Genomic DNA, 17,184 nt, shown 5'->3' on the forward strand with positions numbered 1-17,184 from the left:
TCCACTGCTCATTCAACTCTTGCTCATATCTTCCGCATGCAACCTTGCCACCCCGTTCATGTTCGGTGCTTATGTCGCGAGTGACATGCATTTCTATAAACAAGCGCCCATGACCTGAACCGTTTGCTCCTGGCCTCGTATAATGTGCTGACCCATCTTTAGGCATCGAGTAGGAACACCTTTCAGTTTGGTGAAGCTTCTAGAAACCTCCAAACTTGTTTTTATTTTTTTTCCTTTTTGGTTTTTCCGGACCAGGTCTTTGTCCAATTTTTTGTTTTTCCCTTTTTCCATTTTGTCTTTTTTCCTTTCCTTATTATGTTTTCTTTTTTTATAATGCGCCTACTTTTTTAAATTTTTAAAACTTTTTTTCAAAATTTGTAAACTTTTTAAAGTTTTACAATTTTGCTTTCAATTCTTAAACTTTTTATAAATTTTTTATGATATTTCTTACAATTTGTTTTTTTAATGTTATGGACATTTTTCAAATTCGTTAACGTTTGTTCAATTTTGGTGAGAATTTTTAAAATACCAGCCATATTTTTCCTAAACGATGAAATATTTTAGAATTTGTGATATTTGTTAAAATTTTGAAACTTTACCAATTTATGAACTTTTTTCAAAATTTGGAAAATTTTCAAATTTATGGAAGAATTTATTTTCAATGATAAATGATAGACCATTTTCAAAATTCAAAAAAATGTCTTTTTCAAATTCGTGAATTTTTATTTACTTTTGAATGCACAAATTATTATTGTAATAATCTATACTAGTACAAATGCCCGTGCGTTGCACCGGGTGATAAATGTGGTAGAACTTGCTTCATGGGTCCTTTTTTGCCATTTTCTATATTTCATTTAAATTATATTTGAACATGAATATTTCCTTTTTATTAAAACTTAAAATTTTCATTAAAATGTAACGCATTTGAAGAGTTGTTTAAAAAATTATGTAATCAGAACATTTCTCTATAAAATATTTTTATCTAAATTAATTATTTCTGTTGTACATTTTGACTTATTTTTTGTAGTTCATAGTGTTTTGGGGGGAACTTTTAAGTGTTTTTAAAAAGTATGATAATATTTTGTTGAAATATTTGTAAACTATTTTATGTGTTAATTTTGTGGGCATTTTTGTTCGGTAATTTTTACAGATAGTTGGTTCAATTTCAGTAAAACACGATCATTTTCACTTTGAGTAGTTGTTTTTAGATTTTTGAGAATATTTTTTAATGGAATCATTTTTATGGTGACGACCATTTTTTTGGAATACTATATTTCATGTCTTATTTATTTTGCACTATTTTTCGTGTTTGGTCCATTGAGAGTGGAGGTGTTATTTTGGTAGCAGCTACTTGGTCCATTGAGTAGCTCAGAGTCGTTTGCTTTTAAAAAATCTAGTTCAAAGTGGTCGCTCTTCCTCTTGCTGCGTCCTACTGGTTGCTAGTCACTGCTTCGCCTTCTTCTCGCCCCTCCCCCTCCACCTCCGAGCCACGCGACGTCGGGTCCGCGCGGTCGCCGTAGCCGGGGACGAGTCCCCTTCGCCCCCGCAGGCCTCACCCTCCGAGCCGGCGAACAGGTCGAGGCGGCTCCTCCGAGAGGTCGCGCAGCGGAAGGAGGTCGTCTCCCCCCAAGAAGAAGCACCCGCCGCGGCGGTTCATCCTCAAGCCGCCGCTCGACGACGAGTGCCTCACCCAGCGGTTCCATGTTAAAAACAAACAAGCAGATCATGTCAATTTTTTAAAAAAGCATAGGGCTACAGCAACCTGCAAGAAAATGTGTTCGGTTTGGTTCGATTTGCATTTCTTCGTGTTTCCCTAATGCGGTTTCCTCATGTAGGTGCTGCTGCATGATGTGCACAGGGGATAAGGAAAAAAAAAGAAGGTTGTTCAGGTGATGAGAAAACCAAATGGGATGCGGGGCTAGGACTCAATGAATCCAAAAGAGCTCAATGGTATGCTGTTTATTCCTCTGTTGTTTGAGATAGACTTGTGAATTTCCAGTGCTAGTATGTGAAGAACACTCTACATTTTGAGGTTTAGACCACGTGTTTGCACTTGGCTCGCACCATGTGGTGGCGATTGTGGTTGCCTACATTCAACCAGTGTGTGAGTTTTGTTGTAGTGATTGTCAATGACCGTCCGATCTATATCTAACGCACGCAAGGCGACCTGCCTTTACGCAACACCACTTTTCTATCTCTCGTGCGGCCCCATCCCTCCCTCCCCCGCCTCCTCCAGCCAACCATGGATCCAGATCTGACGTGGTGGCTGCCAAACCGTTTGTCTGTGCCCAATGCCTGTCATACCTCCTCTCTGTCATGCTCGCCCACCGCCACCATTAACCCCCTTCTTCGGGCCATATCCGATGCCCCTACCTCATATCGTACTACGACGTCCTCTGCAAGCACGTCACTAAATATGTTGTTTCTCGACACAATCATGTGTCATCCTTTGTTAGATGTTCAAAGGAAGGAATTTCTTACTCTTCAAAGGAAGGAATTTTAGAGGAAGGAATTTCTTACTGATACAAGTTTGATGAGGTTCTTTCATTTAGACTTTCAATGATTAGCATGTATTTTTCGATGGTTTGGCCCTTTCTTACCTTGTTTAACAAGGTTTTTTTAGGGATTTGACAGTAGGAGAGAATGAAGGAAATATGCCCTAAAGGCAATAATAAAGTTGTTATTTTATGTTTCCTTATATCATGATAAATGTTTATTATTCATGCTAGAATTGTATTAATCGGAAACTTGATACATGTGTAAATAGATAGACAAAGCACTGTGTCCCTAGTATGCCTCTACTTAACTAGCTCGTTAATCAAAGATGGTTAAGTTTCCTAACCATAGTCATGTGTTGCCATTTGATGAATGGGATCACATCATTAGGAGAATGATGTGATGGACAAGACCCATCCGTTAGCTTAGCATAATGATCGTTCAGTTTTATTGCTAGTGCTTTCTTCATGTCAAATACACATTCCTCCGACTATGAGATTATGCAACTCCCAGATACCGGAGGAATACCTTGTGTGCTATCAAACGTCACAACGTATCTGGGTGATTATAAAGATGCTCTACAGGTATCTCCGAAGGTGTTTGTTGGGTTGGCATAGATCGAGATTAGGATTTGTCACTCCGAGTATCGGAGAGGTATCTCTGGGCCCTCTCGGTAATGCACATCATATGAAGCCTTGCAAGCAATGTGACTAATGAGTTAGTTGCGGGATGATGCATTAAAGAATGAGTAAAGAGACTTGACGGTAACGATATTGAACTAGGTATGAAGATACCGACGATCGAATCTCGGGCAAGTAACATACCGATGACAAAGGGAATAACGTATGTTGTCATTACGGTTCGACCGATAAAGATCTTCTTAGAATATGTGGGAACCAATATGAGCATCTAGGTTCCGCTATTGGTTATTGACCGGAGAGGTATCTCGGTCATGTCTACATAGTTCTCGAACCCGTAGGGTCCGCACGCTTAACGTTCGATGACGATTTATATTATATGAGTTATGTGTTTTGGTGACCGAAGGTTGTTCGGAGTCCCGCATGAGATCAAGGACATGACGAGGAGTCTCGAAATGGTCGAGAGGTAAAGATTGATATAATGTAAGGTAGTATTCGTACACCGGAAGGGTTCCGGAGTGTATCGGGTACATACCGGAGTACGAAGGGGTTACGGAACTCCTAGGGAAAGATATGGGCCATATGGGCCATAGGAGGGAGGCTAACCAGCCTACAAGGGGCTGGTGCGCCCCCCACAAGGGAGGAGGCCGAATTGGACTAGGGAAGGGGCGCCACCCCCCTTTCCTTCTCCTATTCCCTCTCCTCCCCCCTTTCCTCCTCAGGTAGAAGGAAGGGGGCGAATCCAACTAGGAATCCAAGTGGGACTCCTTCCCACTTGGGGCGCGCCTAGGCCGGCCTCCTCTCCCTCCCTCCTTTATATATGGGGGGCGCCCCTAGTGGACACACCAATTGTTCCAAGCCGTGTGTGGCGCCCCCCCTCCATAGTTTATGCCTGCCGTCATATTCTTGCGGTGCTTAGGCGAAGCCCTGCACGGATCATATCACCATCATCATCACCACGTCGTCGTGCTGACGGAACTCATCTACTCCTTCGACCCTCTGTTGGATCAAGAGCTCGAGGGATGTCATCGCGCTAAACGTGTGCAGAACTCGGAGGTGCCGTACATTCGGTACTCAATCGGTCGGAACGAGAAGACGTTCGACTACATCAACCGCGTTAAGCAAGCACTTTCACTTTCGGTCTACGAGGGTATGTGGACACTCTCCCCCTCTTGTTGCTATGCATCACCTAGATAGATCTTGTGTGAGCGTGGGAAATTTTTTGAAATTGCATGCTACGTTTCCAAACAGACATCCAACTAGTTTTACATAAAGGTGGCTTGTGGGTGTATGTTTCTCTAATTTTAGTTGAATCGAATTTGACTGCAACCGGTCCTTGTGAAGGTTAAAACAACAATCTTGATAATTCACCATTGTGGTTTTTGTGCCGTAGGTAAGTACGGTTCTTGCTAGAAGCCCGTAGCAGTCACGTAAAACTTGCAACAACAAAGTAGAGGACGTATAACTTGTTTTTGCAGGGCATGTTGTGATGTGATATGGTCAAGACATGATGTGATATACGTTGTTGTATGAGATGATCATGTTCTGTAAAAGTTGTCGGCAACTGGCAGGAGCCTTATGGTTGTCGCTTTATTGTATGAAATAAAAACGCCATGTAATTGCTTTACTTTATCACTAAGCGGTAGTGATAGTCGTAGAAGCAATAGTTGGCGAGACGACAATGATGCTACGATGGAGATCAAGGTGTCAAGCCGGCGACGATTGAGATCATGAAGTTGCTTTGGTGATGGAGATCAAAATCACAAGATGATGATGGCCATATCATGTCACATATTTTGATTGCATGTGATGTTTATCTTTATGCATCTTATTTTGCTTAGTACGGCGGTAGCATTATAAGATGATCCCTTACTAAAATTTCAAGGTATAAGTGTTCTCCCCAAGTATGCACCGTTGTGAAAGTTCTTCATGCTGAGACACCACGTGATGATCGGGTGTGATGAGCTCTACATTCAAATTCAACAGGTGCAAGCCATTTTTGCAGATGCGGAATACTCAGGTTAAACTTGACGAGCCTAGCATATACAGATATGGCCTCGGAACACTGGAGACCGAAAGGTCAAACGTGAGTCATATAGTGGATATGATCAACATAGAGATATTCACCATTGATGACTACTCCATCTCACGTGATGATCGGACATGGTTTAGTTGATTTGGATCATGTATCATTTAGATGACTTGAGGGATGTCTATCTAAGTGGGAGTTCTTAAGTAATATGATTAATTCAATTTATCATGAACATAGTCCTAGTACTTTTTGCATATCTATGTTGCAAATCAATGGCCTGTGCTACCGTTCCCTTGAATTTTAATGCGTTCCTAGAGAAAGCCAAGTTAAAAGATGGTGGTAGCAACTACACTGACTAGGTTGTAACTTGAGGATTATCCTCATTGCTGCACAAAAGAATTATGTCCTTGATGCACCGCTGGGTGTACCACCTTCCCCAGCAACTGTAGACATTGTGAATGCCTGGCAGTCGCGTGTTGATGACTACTCATTAGTTCAGTGTGCCATGCTTTACAGCTTAGAATCGGGACTTCAAAGACATTCTGAACGTCATGGACCATATGAGATGTTCCAGGAGTTGAAGTTTAACATTTCAAGCAAATGCCCGAGTTGAGAGATATGAAGTCTCCAACAAGTTCTATAGCTGCAAGATGGAGGAGAACATTTCTGTTAGTGAGCGCATACTTAGAATGTCTGGGTACCATAATCACTTGACTCAGCTGGGAGTTAATCTTCCAGATGATTATGTCATTGACAGAGTTCTTCAATCATGACCACCAAGCTACAAAGGCTTCGTGATGAACTACAATATGCAAGGGATGGAAAGGACTATTCCTGAGCTCTTCATGATGCTGAAATCAACGAAGGTAGAAATCAAGAAAAAGCATCAAGTGTTGATGATTAAACAAAGACCACTAGTTTCAAGAAAAGAGCAAAGGGAAAGAAAGGGAACTTCAAGAAGGATGGCAAGCTAGTTGTCACTCCCGTGAAGAAGCCCAAAGCTGGACCTAAGCCTGAAACTGTGTGCTTCTACTACAAAGGAAATGGTCACTGGAAGCGGAACTACCCCAAATATTTGGCGGATAAGAAGTATGGCAAAGTGAACAAAGGTATATTTCATATACATGTTATTGACGTGTACCTTACTAATTCTCATAGTAGTGCCTAGGTATTTGATACCGGTTCGGTTGCTCATATTTGTAACTCGAGGCAGGAACTACGGATCAAATGAAGATTGGCTAAGGACGAGGTGACAATGCGCATCGGGAATGGTTCCAAGGCGATATGATCGCCGTCGGCATGCTACCTCTGCATCTACCTTTGAGATTAGTTTTAGACCTAAATAATTGTTATTTGGTGCCAGCGTTGAGCATGAACATCATATCTGGATCTTGTTTAGTGCGAGACGGTTATTCATTTAAATCAGAGAATAATGGTTGTTCTATTTATATGATTAATATCTTTTATGGTCATGCACCCTTGAAGAGTGGTCTATTTCTGTTGAATCTCGATCGTGGTGATACACATATTCATAATATTGATGCCAAAAGATGCAAAGTTGATAATGATAGTGCAACTTATTTGTGGCACTGTTGTTTGGGTCATATCGATGCAAAGCACATGAAGAAACTACATAAAGATGGACTTTTGGAATCACTTGATTATGAATCATTTGATACTTACGAACCATGCCTCATGGGCAAGATGACTAAAACTCCGTTCTCCAGAACAATGGAGTGAGCCAATGACTTATTGGAAATAATACATACCGATGTATGCAGTCCAATGAGTGTTGATGCACGCGACGGGTATCGTTATTTTCTAACCTTCACAGATGATTTGAGCAGATATGGGTATATCTACTTAATCAAACACAAGTCTGAAACATTTGAAAAAGTTCAAAGAATTTCAGAGTGAAGTGGAGAATCATCATAACAAGAAAATAAAATTTCTACTATCTGATCGTGGAGCTGAATATTTGAGTTATGAGTTTGGCCTTCATTTAAACAATGTGGAATAGTTTCACAGCTCACGCCACCTGGAACACCACAGCGTAATAGTGTGTCCGAACATCGTAGCCGCACTTTATTAGATATGGTGCGATCCATGATGTCTCTTACCGATTTACCACTATCGTTTTGGGGTTATGCATTAGAGACAGCTGCATTCACGTTAAATATGGCATCGTCAAAATCCGTTGAGACGACACCGTATGAACTATGGTTTGGCAATAAACCTAAGCTGTCGTTTCTTAAAGTTTGAGGTAGCGATGCTTATGTCAAAAGGCTTCAGCCTGATAAGCTCGAACTCAAATCAGAGAAGTGCGTCTTCATAGGATACCCTAAAGAAACAACTGGGTACACCTTCTACCACAGATCCGAAGGAAAGATTTTTGTTGCTAAGCATGGAACCTTTCTAGAGAAGGAGTTTCTCTCGAAAGAAGTGAGTGGGAGGAAAGTAGAACTTGATGAGGTAATTATACCTTCTCTCAATTGGAAAGTAGCTCATCAGAGAAATCCGTTCCCATGATGCCTACACCAACTAGAGAGGAAGCTAATGATGATGATCATGAAACTTCAGATCAAGTTGCTACAGAACCTCGTAGGTCAACCAGAGCACGATCCGCACCAGAGTGGTACGGTAATCCTGTTCCGGAAGTCATGTTACTAGACCATGATGAACCTACGAACTATGATGAAGCGATGATGAGCCCAGATTCTGATAAATGGCTTGAGGCCATGAAATCTGAGATAGGATCCATGTATAAGAACAAAGTGTGGACTTTGGTTGACTTGCTCGATGATCAGCGAACCATAGAAAATAAATGGATCTTCAAGAGGAAGATGGATGGTGATGGTAGTGTTACTATCTACAAAGCTCAAATTGTCGCAAAAGGTTTTCGACAAGTTCAAGGTGTTGACTACGATGAGATTTTCTTACTCGTATCGATGCTTAAGTCTGTCCGAATCATGTTAGCAATTGCCGCATTTTATGAAATCTGGCAAATGGATATCAAAACTGCATTCCTTAATGGATTTATTAAAAAAGAGTTGTATATGATGCAACCAGAAGGTTTTGTCAATCCTAAAGGTGCTAACAAAGTGTGCAAGCTCCAGCGGTCCATCTATGGACTGGTGCAAGCATCTTGGAGTTGGAATATACGCTTTGATGAGTTGATCAAAGCATATAGTTTTGTACATACTTGCGGTGAAGCCTGTATTTTACAAGAAAGTGAGTGGGAGCACTACAACCTTTCTAATAAGTATTTGTGAATGACATATTGTTGATCGGAAATGACGTAGAATTTTCTGGAAAGCATAAAGGAGAGTTTGAAAGGAGTTTTTCAAAGAAAGACCTCGGTGAAGCTGCTTACATATTGGGTATCAAGATCTCTGAAGATGGATCAAGACGCTTGATAATTGTTTTCAATGAGTACATACCTTGACAAGGTTTTGAAGTAGTTCAAAATGGAACAATCAAAGAAGGAGTTCTTGCCTCTATTGCAAGGTGTAAAGTTGAGTAAGACTCAAAACCCGACCACAGCAGAAGATAGAAAGAGAATGAAAGTCATTCCCTATTCCTCAATGATAGGTTCTATAAAGTATGCTATGTTGTGTACCAGACCTATTGTGTATCTTATCATGAGTTTGGCAACGGGGTACGATAGTGATCCAAGAGTGGATCATTGGGCAGTGGTCAAAGTTATCCTTAGTTACCTAAGAGGACTAAGGAAATATTTCTCGGTTATGGAGGTGATAAAGAGTTCATCGTAAAGAGTTACGTCGATGCAAGCTTTTACACCGATCCGGATGACTCTGAGTCTCAATCTGGATACATATTGAAAGTGGGAGCAATCAGCTAGAGTTGCTCCATGCAGAGCATTGTAGACATAGAAAATTTGCAAAATACATACGGCTCCGAATGTAGTAGACCCATTGACTAAACTTCTCTCACGAGCAAAACATGATCACACCTTAGTACCCTTTGGGTGTTAATTACATAGCAATGTGGACTAGATTATTGACTCTAGTAAACCCTTTGGGTGTCGGTCACGTGGTGATGAGAATTATGAGTGTTAATCACATACAGATGTGAACTACTGGTGTTAAATCACATGGCAATGTGAACTAGATTATTGACTCTAGTGCAAGTGGGAGACTGAAGGAAATATGCCCTAGAGGCAAAAATATAGTTATTTTATATTTCCTTATATCATGATAAATGTTTATTATTCATGCTAGAATTGTATTAACATGACACTTGATACATGTGTGAATACATATGCCTCTACTTGACTAGCTCGTTAATCAAAGATGGCTAAGTTTCCTAACCATAGACATGTGTTGTCATTTGATGAACGGGATCACATCAATAGGAGAATGATGTGATGAGCAAGACCCATCTGTTAGCCTGGCATAATGATCATTCAGTTTTATTGCTAGTGCTTTCTTCATGTCAAATACATATTCCTCCGACTATGAGATTATGCAACTCCCGGGTACCGAAGGAATACCTTGTGTGCTATCAAACGTCACAACATAACTGGGTGACTATAAAGATGCTCTACAGGTATCTCTGAAGGTGTTTTTTGGGTTGGCATAGATCAAGATTAGGATTTGTCACTCCGAGTATCGGAGAGGTATCTCTGGGCCCTCTCGGTAATGCACATCATATGAAGCCTTGCAAGCAATGTGACTAATGAGTTAGTTGCGGGATGATGCATTACATAACGAGTAAAGAGACTTTCCGGTAACGAGATTGAACTAGGTATGAAGATACCGACGATCGAATCTCGGGCAAGTAACATACCAATGACAAAGGGAATAACGTATGTTGTCATTATGGTTCGACCGATAAAGATCTTTGTAGAATATGTGGGAACCAATATGAGCACTCAGGTTCCGCTATTGGTTATTGACCGGAGAGGTGTCTCGGTCATGTCTACATAGTTCTCGAACCCGTAGGGTCCGCACACTTAATGTTCAATGACGATTTATATTATATGAGTTATGTGTTTTGGTGACCGAAGGTTGTTCAGAATCCCGGATGAGATCACAGACATGACAAGGAGTCTCGAAATGGCCGAGAGGTAAATATTGATATATTGGAAGGTAGTATCCGTACACCGGAAGGGTTCCGGAGTGTATCGGGTAAATACCAGAGTATCGGAGGGGTTACCGGAACCCCTCGAGGAAAGATATGGGCCATACGGGCCATAGGAGGGAGGCTAACCAGCCCACAACGGGTTGGTGCGCCCCCACAAGGAAGGAGGCCAAATTGGACTAGGGAAGGGTGCGTCACCCCCCTTTCCTTCTACTACTCCCTCTCTTTCCCCCTTTCCCCCTCCGGTAGAAGGAAGGGGGGGGGGGAATCCAACTAGGAGTCAAAGTGGGACTCCTTCCCACTTGGGGTGCGCCTAGGCCGGCCTCCTCTCCCTCCCTCCTTTATATACGGGGGGCGCCCCTAGTGGACACACCAATTGTTCCAAGCCGTGTGCGGCGCCCCCTCCAGAGTTTACGCCTCCGGTCATATTCTCATGGTGCTTAGGTGAAGCCCTGTGCGGATCACATCACCATCACCGTCACCACGCCGTTGTGCTGATGGAACTCATCTACTCCTTTGACCCTCTGTTGGATCAAGAGCTCAAGGGACGTCATCGCGCTGAACGTGTGCAGAACTCGGAGGTGTCGTCGGTACTCGATCGGTCGGAACAAGAAGACGTTCGACTACATCAACCGTGTTAAGCAAACACTTCCGCTTTCGGTCTATGAGGGTACGTGGACATACTCTCCCCCTCTCGTTGCTATGCATCACCTAGATAGATCTTGCGTGAGCGTAGGAAATTTATTGAAATTGCATGCTACGTTTCCAAACAGAGAACTCCTACTGTGTTTTCATATATCTATATAAATGGGGTGTTTACATAGACATACACATCACACACATAAGAAACCCACCCCTGGTGACACCACCAGGAGTGGTTTGCTATAACATCACTACTGTTGTTCAACTGTGGCTAGCCAAAAGTATAACTAACTTAGTGTGTTTAACCAAGCGTAGCATAGCAAGAGAGTAGGGCAACTCTATGAGCTTCTTTGACCCTATGTTGCAACAGTCCAAGATCTTCCTTGAAGCGGGTGTGCCAGGATCCAATGCTGGGGTTGATCCCTCTGAAGTGTTTGTTATTTCTCTCTTTCCACGGGCTCCACATAGTGGTCAGAAATATCTCGGTGAAGAAGGGGTTCTGCCAATCCGTCTGGACGTTTTGGAGTAGAGTGAGCCTATTATCGAATTCAGGCCATTCAATGTGCAATTTAGCCCAACATCTCTTGCTAAACTGGCATGTAAAGATCATATGGTCCAACGTTTCTTCTATGCTTTGCCCATAGAGAAGGCAATTAAAATTGTCCCGATATTGTAGTTTCTCCTCCGCAGCATGTTACGTGTGTTGAGCCTGTCTTGAAATAATAACCAACCGAACACTTTGATCTTCATGGTGCATTTTGACTTCTAGAGGCGCCCGAATGCAGGGTGTGTCGGTGCATCTTGGAAGAAGTTGTTGTATTAGTCTTTCGGTCTGAACTCCATGACACCCCAGATATAATGCCAGACATCAGTCGAAGATGATGAGGGGGATAGCCTGGTCGATGCCTCTTGTATTTCTTGCACCTCTTGTAGGGAAAGTGGTGACAAAGGTAGATGGAAGGTTTCATGCAGAGTAGTGGTGGCCCAGAATTCAGCGACCAACACATCTTCATGGATGGCAAACAAGAACACACGTGGATGCGAGGTCTCCAAGACGTCATGAGACCAAAGATATTTCCAGAGCAAAGTAGTTTTTACCATCCACCACTTGCATGCGAGAGATCCCTCTGAAGATAGGCGATAATTTGAGAACATCCCTCCACCAAAAGGACCCCATTGGATCCACAACATGTGGCACTTGATCTATATATTAGTTGTCCCACAACAGATTGACCCAAGGCATGTCGTGTTTGTTGAAGAACTTGTGGAGAAATTTTAGCAGGAGGGCCTCATTATGGATTTTGATGTTAATCACACTCAACCCACCTTTGCTCTTGGGCTTACACACCAGATCCCAGGCTGCCAAAGAATTACATTTGTCACCCTGTTCGGTTTTCTTCGTCCAGAGGTAGCATCGTTGAATCTTATCCAATATCTCAATTAATCTGGGGGGGATTTGAGGGTGCAGGTGACAAATGCGTTTAACCATGAGAGCTTCCCCCGTACGACATCATGGCTATGGTCGAACTAAGGTGACGCTCCATTTTGCAAACCAAGGGCATAAATTCTTGTATTGTTGGTCTTGTCATGCCGAGGGGGAGACCAAGATATGTAAACGACATCGTACCAACAGTGCATCCAAAGATCCTGGCCAAGTTGGCAGCCAAGTTTGCGTCAAGATTTATCGGCATCAGAGTGGACTTGTGGAGTTAATCTTGAGGCCAATGGAGGATGCATAGTTAGAGAGAATTTGCTTAACCAAGATTGCTTGATGAGGGCAGGCGGGCAAACCAAGCAGTGTGTCGTCCGCATATTGAATGACGGGGTAATCTGTCTTACCGTTGCATGGGAAGGGTAGGTCGATTTGCCCTTGTCTGAAGGCATCATTAATCGCTGCCTGGAGAAGTTCTGTCGCAAGGACAAAAATGAGGGGGGACAAGGGATCCCCTTGTCTCACTCTACACCGACGTTGAAATTGTCAGTCGGGGACGCCATTAAGGAGTATAGAAGAGCGACCCGAGGAGAAGAGGCACTTGATCCAAGAAATCCATCAGTCATTAAACCCCATATGGTGCATAATGTTTATCATTGGCTCATTGGCTATGGTGTCAAATGCTTTGGCAAAGTCAAGCTTAAGTAACATGATCTCTCTACCCGAGTTTTGGCATTGATGTAAGTATTGGTAGGCCCAGGCGAGACAATCTTGTATGGTTCATCCCTTAATGAACCCATATTGGTTACGGTGGATCAACTTCAGAATGGTACCTTGCAATCTATCTGCTAATAACTTCGTGATCAGCTTAAGACAACAGTTTAACAAGGTTATGGGTCTGTAATCATTAACTATCTATGGTGAGTTGACCTTGGTATGAGAGTAATGAGCCCATCATTGATACTGGTGATGTCTAGCGTGCCTTCATAGAATTGCGAGCACAAGGCGTAAAAATCATGCCTGATGATGGGCCAACAAGCTTTCAAAAAAGCCCCACTGAAGCCATCCGGGCCAGGAGCACGGTCGGGCGGCATGTCTTTAACCACACCATCAATTTCGTCTTGTGTGAAAGGTGTGGTGAGATGATCAAGGTTATCGGTGCGCTGGATAATGGCAGGGAGATCAAACTTCATTTCTAACAGAGATACAACACCTAGGCGGCTTTTGTATGTGAGGTAAAGAAGAGCTTCTTTGGCTGGGTGGTCTTCAATTAGTGAACCATCATCACTCTGGAAGGTTGCGATATTATTCTTGCGGTATCTTTCTGTAGCCACCGGTTGAAAGAATTTAGTGTTCTCGCTGCCGAATTTGATCCATCGTATAGTGCATCTTTTTTTTCCAATAAAGCTTCTGGTATTTGAGCAGTCTCAACAGGTGTGACTTGAGGATACATCTGAAGTTTGCTTCGGGAATTGTCAGGTTTCTTTTGTTCTCAAGTTCGTCCAAATCAGCAAGAACTGCATTGCAATTTGAAATTGCTACGGAGAGGCGAGAGATGTTCTTACTCCATTTCTTGAGAGCGTGTCACAGTGGTTTAAATTTACAACAAAGCATAGTGGATGAATTATCAGATTGGATTGGCCTATCCCACATTGTCTGAACCACGTCCATAAAACCTAGGTGAAGGATCCAGTAAGACTCAAATCGAAATAGCTTGCTGCGGTGTATTCTTGTCTTGATGGAGATGACACAAGGTATGTGATTAGATACTGGCTTACCAAGCGGTTTAACCAGGGTTTTAGGGTATGCATTGGTCCAGTGGAGTGAGGTGAGAAACCAGTCAATTTGTTCAAGGAGGGGATCGATCTGCATATTGCTCCAAGTGTACAATCTTCCTTGTACTGGGAGCTCAATAAGTTGTTGTTTATGAATAATGTCATTGAACGTAAGCATGTCATGTGTATTCCCACTTGGTTTATTACGATTATATGGCGCCCTTATATAATTAAAATCGCCGAGAAGAAGCCAATCGTGCCCATTAGGAATGTGAACATCATACAACCAATGAGTGAACGCATCCTGCTCAACCCCAGCGCATGGCCCATAAACATTTGCTAACGTCCAGTTTTGAGTGGATTATGTGTTGACGAAGTTGACCACTAACACAAAAATGTCAGGTGAAACTACCGTGCCAGAGAAAATGGAGCTTTTCCAAATTGTAAGCAACCCACCCGATGAACCACGTGATGGAACAAATGCAAAGCGATCAAATTGTCCAGCGCAACAAGTTTTTAATGAAAGCAAAAGTGACATCGGACATTTTAGTCTCCTAAAGACAAACGATGGCACAACCACTTGAAATAATTGCATTATTAAGGGCTAGCTGCTTCTTCTCTGAATTAAGACCTCGAATGTTCCATGAAAGCATGTTCCAGCAGCTCAAAAGTGGCATATGAAGATACGAAGATTACGCTATGTTGGAGGAGAGATCTTCTCCCTGCTCTTCCATAGGGGATGCACCTGAAGAGGGCTCTGGCGCAGCAGTGGGTTCAGCTAATAGGGCTTCAGCAGTCAGTTCAAATTCTGGTATCGCGCACCTGTTAATTCCAATGGACTGCAGAGTGGCGACTAGAGTTGGAGATGGTATCTCGACTGCAGTTTGAGCGGCATTGCTGGAGGAGCCAATGGAGGGAATGACTCTGTGTTTGACTTTGGAACTGGGCCTCCGAGTGTCAGAGAGAGGAGGCACCTTAAACCCATCGTACTTGTTTGAATGCAGGTTGCATCTGACTTCAGTAGTGGAGATATGAGCGATAGTTCTGGCACGTCTGGTACGCGTCCTAGTATGTGCTTGAGGAGCCAAGACCTCCGGCTGTGTCATCACATGAGGGGCTTGATGATCAATCAATGTTGTTGGTTCTATGTTGCTGGCCTCATTGACACTGTCAGAAGATAACTCTTCCATGATCACCAAAGAAGGAGCTAGGTGGATACTAAAGCTCATCTGTTGTGAGAAATTAAAACTAGTGGAGTCATGTGTGACCAAAACAGAGAGCTCTGCAATGTTGTTTCTCAGTCCATATCCTTCCCTCCATGGTCCAAACGATGCAATCAGCGGGCTAAGAGCTTGTAAGATATAGTTGTTCAGGTTCTTACGGGGGATTGGTTCATTCAACAGTATGTAGAGGAGCTCATTGACTTGTGCAGATAAACCAATCCTGACCCTGGCTATGCACATCCAGAGAGATAGCCAAAGACTCAGAACTCAGGGAAGGGTCCATAACAGCAACCTGGAGATCTGGCACAAGATTTAGTTCAGACTATGTGGAGCTGGAGCTGTCAGAGAGTGTGATGGAGTCATTCCAGGCCTGAAAAGCATTGTCAGTTAAGTTGTCTTCAGGAACAAGACCATCTTGCACTATCAGTCGTTGGGCAGCCAGCCAGGCTTGGTAGTTGACGAGGTGGGGTGGCATATGAGGAAGCTGGGGGAAGCAGGTGCTGGTAACGCCCCCAACCTGCATTAGCATTGCCTTGTTGTGCTGGAGCTACATTTCCAGCACCACCATTGTTTCCTGCAGGGGAGCACCATTCTGGACTAACCAATTGTGAACTTGTTGTTGGTAAAGCTACTCAGCAGTGAGCTCAGGGCCAAACTGAGGATGGGGATTACCATCCGGCGGTGGCTGTTCTTCTCCAGCGGGAGGGACCTTAGGGAGCAGTCCATTCCAGTCGTTACTACGGAGGATTGTCACCTGCACTGTCCAGTAGTCACGAGCACCTCCAAGTTGCCAAACAACAAAGCTTTTAGGGATCAAGCAAAGGTGAATGACTCGAACTTTGAGAAGGATAAAGTGATGATCCCGCCATGGGTTGTACCAGGAGACCAAGGATCCATAACCCCCAAGCACATTGTTGATGTAATAATCAGTTTGATAGGCATAAGGAAAACCGAACAACATCAGCCAGACTTCTGGTCCAAAAGAGGTGGTGCGCCTATTTAGAGCCTCATTGTGTGGAACAAAAGTGATCAACAAATACTCTTCTTCAAGCTCAAGCGGAGTGGCCACGGTAGTATCTATCATGAAGGAGTCAACAAATCCAAAAATCCCAATACCAAAAGGATGGTCACTGACCTCTGTAGTGAACAGCTGAGCTTCGGGGAGGAGAGCGACGATCTGGTTGCGGATGATTGTGCGGCGGTGAAGAGGCACATAATGGCTGGTTTCGGTGATGGCCAAGAAGTCATGATTCAGGGGGGCGATGGGGCCGACCACCATGCCACTATGCACTAGACGGTCCGCCGAGCCCGGCTCGACGGCAAACCCCGGCGGGAGGAAGGGCACTGGATTTAGTGGATAGTTTGCCATTGACGCGGAGCAAGGTGGAGGGGATGGAGATGGTGGCAATGGAGGTTATGGCGATGGGATGGTGCAGAGTAGAGTCTTTTGGGTTTTTGAGGCATAAGCCAAAGTATGAATGGGGGAGGGGTGTGGCAAAGTTTCCTTCAGTACCCATTTCCATTTCTTTTGGAACTGTAGCTTGTGACAAGATTTCTCCACGTGTCCATAGAATCCATAGGCGGAGCATAGGACGGCTTTCCTTGCATTACCATTTACAAGATGTGGTGTTTTGGAATGCCCCAAAATTCCGAATGAATTGATCGTAGTCGCCTGATTTGACTCGTGCGGAGAGGGCTGGGAAAGGAGAGCACGCTTGTGACAATCCACCAATTTATGATCGGGCCCGGAACAGTTAATGCAAATGAGGCGTGCTTGGTAGTTGTTCTTGCAATGCCCCCATTTAAGGCATCTGGAGCAAAGAGTGGCTCAATTAGTGGCAAG

The sequence above is a fragment of the Triticum dicoccoides genome, chromosome 6A (genome assembly GCF_002162155.2).
Source record: "Triticum dicoccoides isolate Atlit2015 ecotype Zavitan chromosome 6A, WEW_v2.0, whole genome shotgun sequence".
NCBI classification, from domain to species: domain Eukaryota; kingdom Viridiplantae; phylum Streptophyta; class Magnoliopsida; order Poales; family Poaceae; genus Triticum; species Triticum dicoccoides.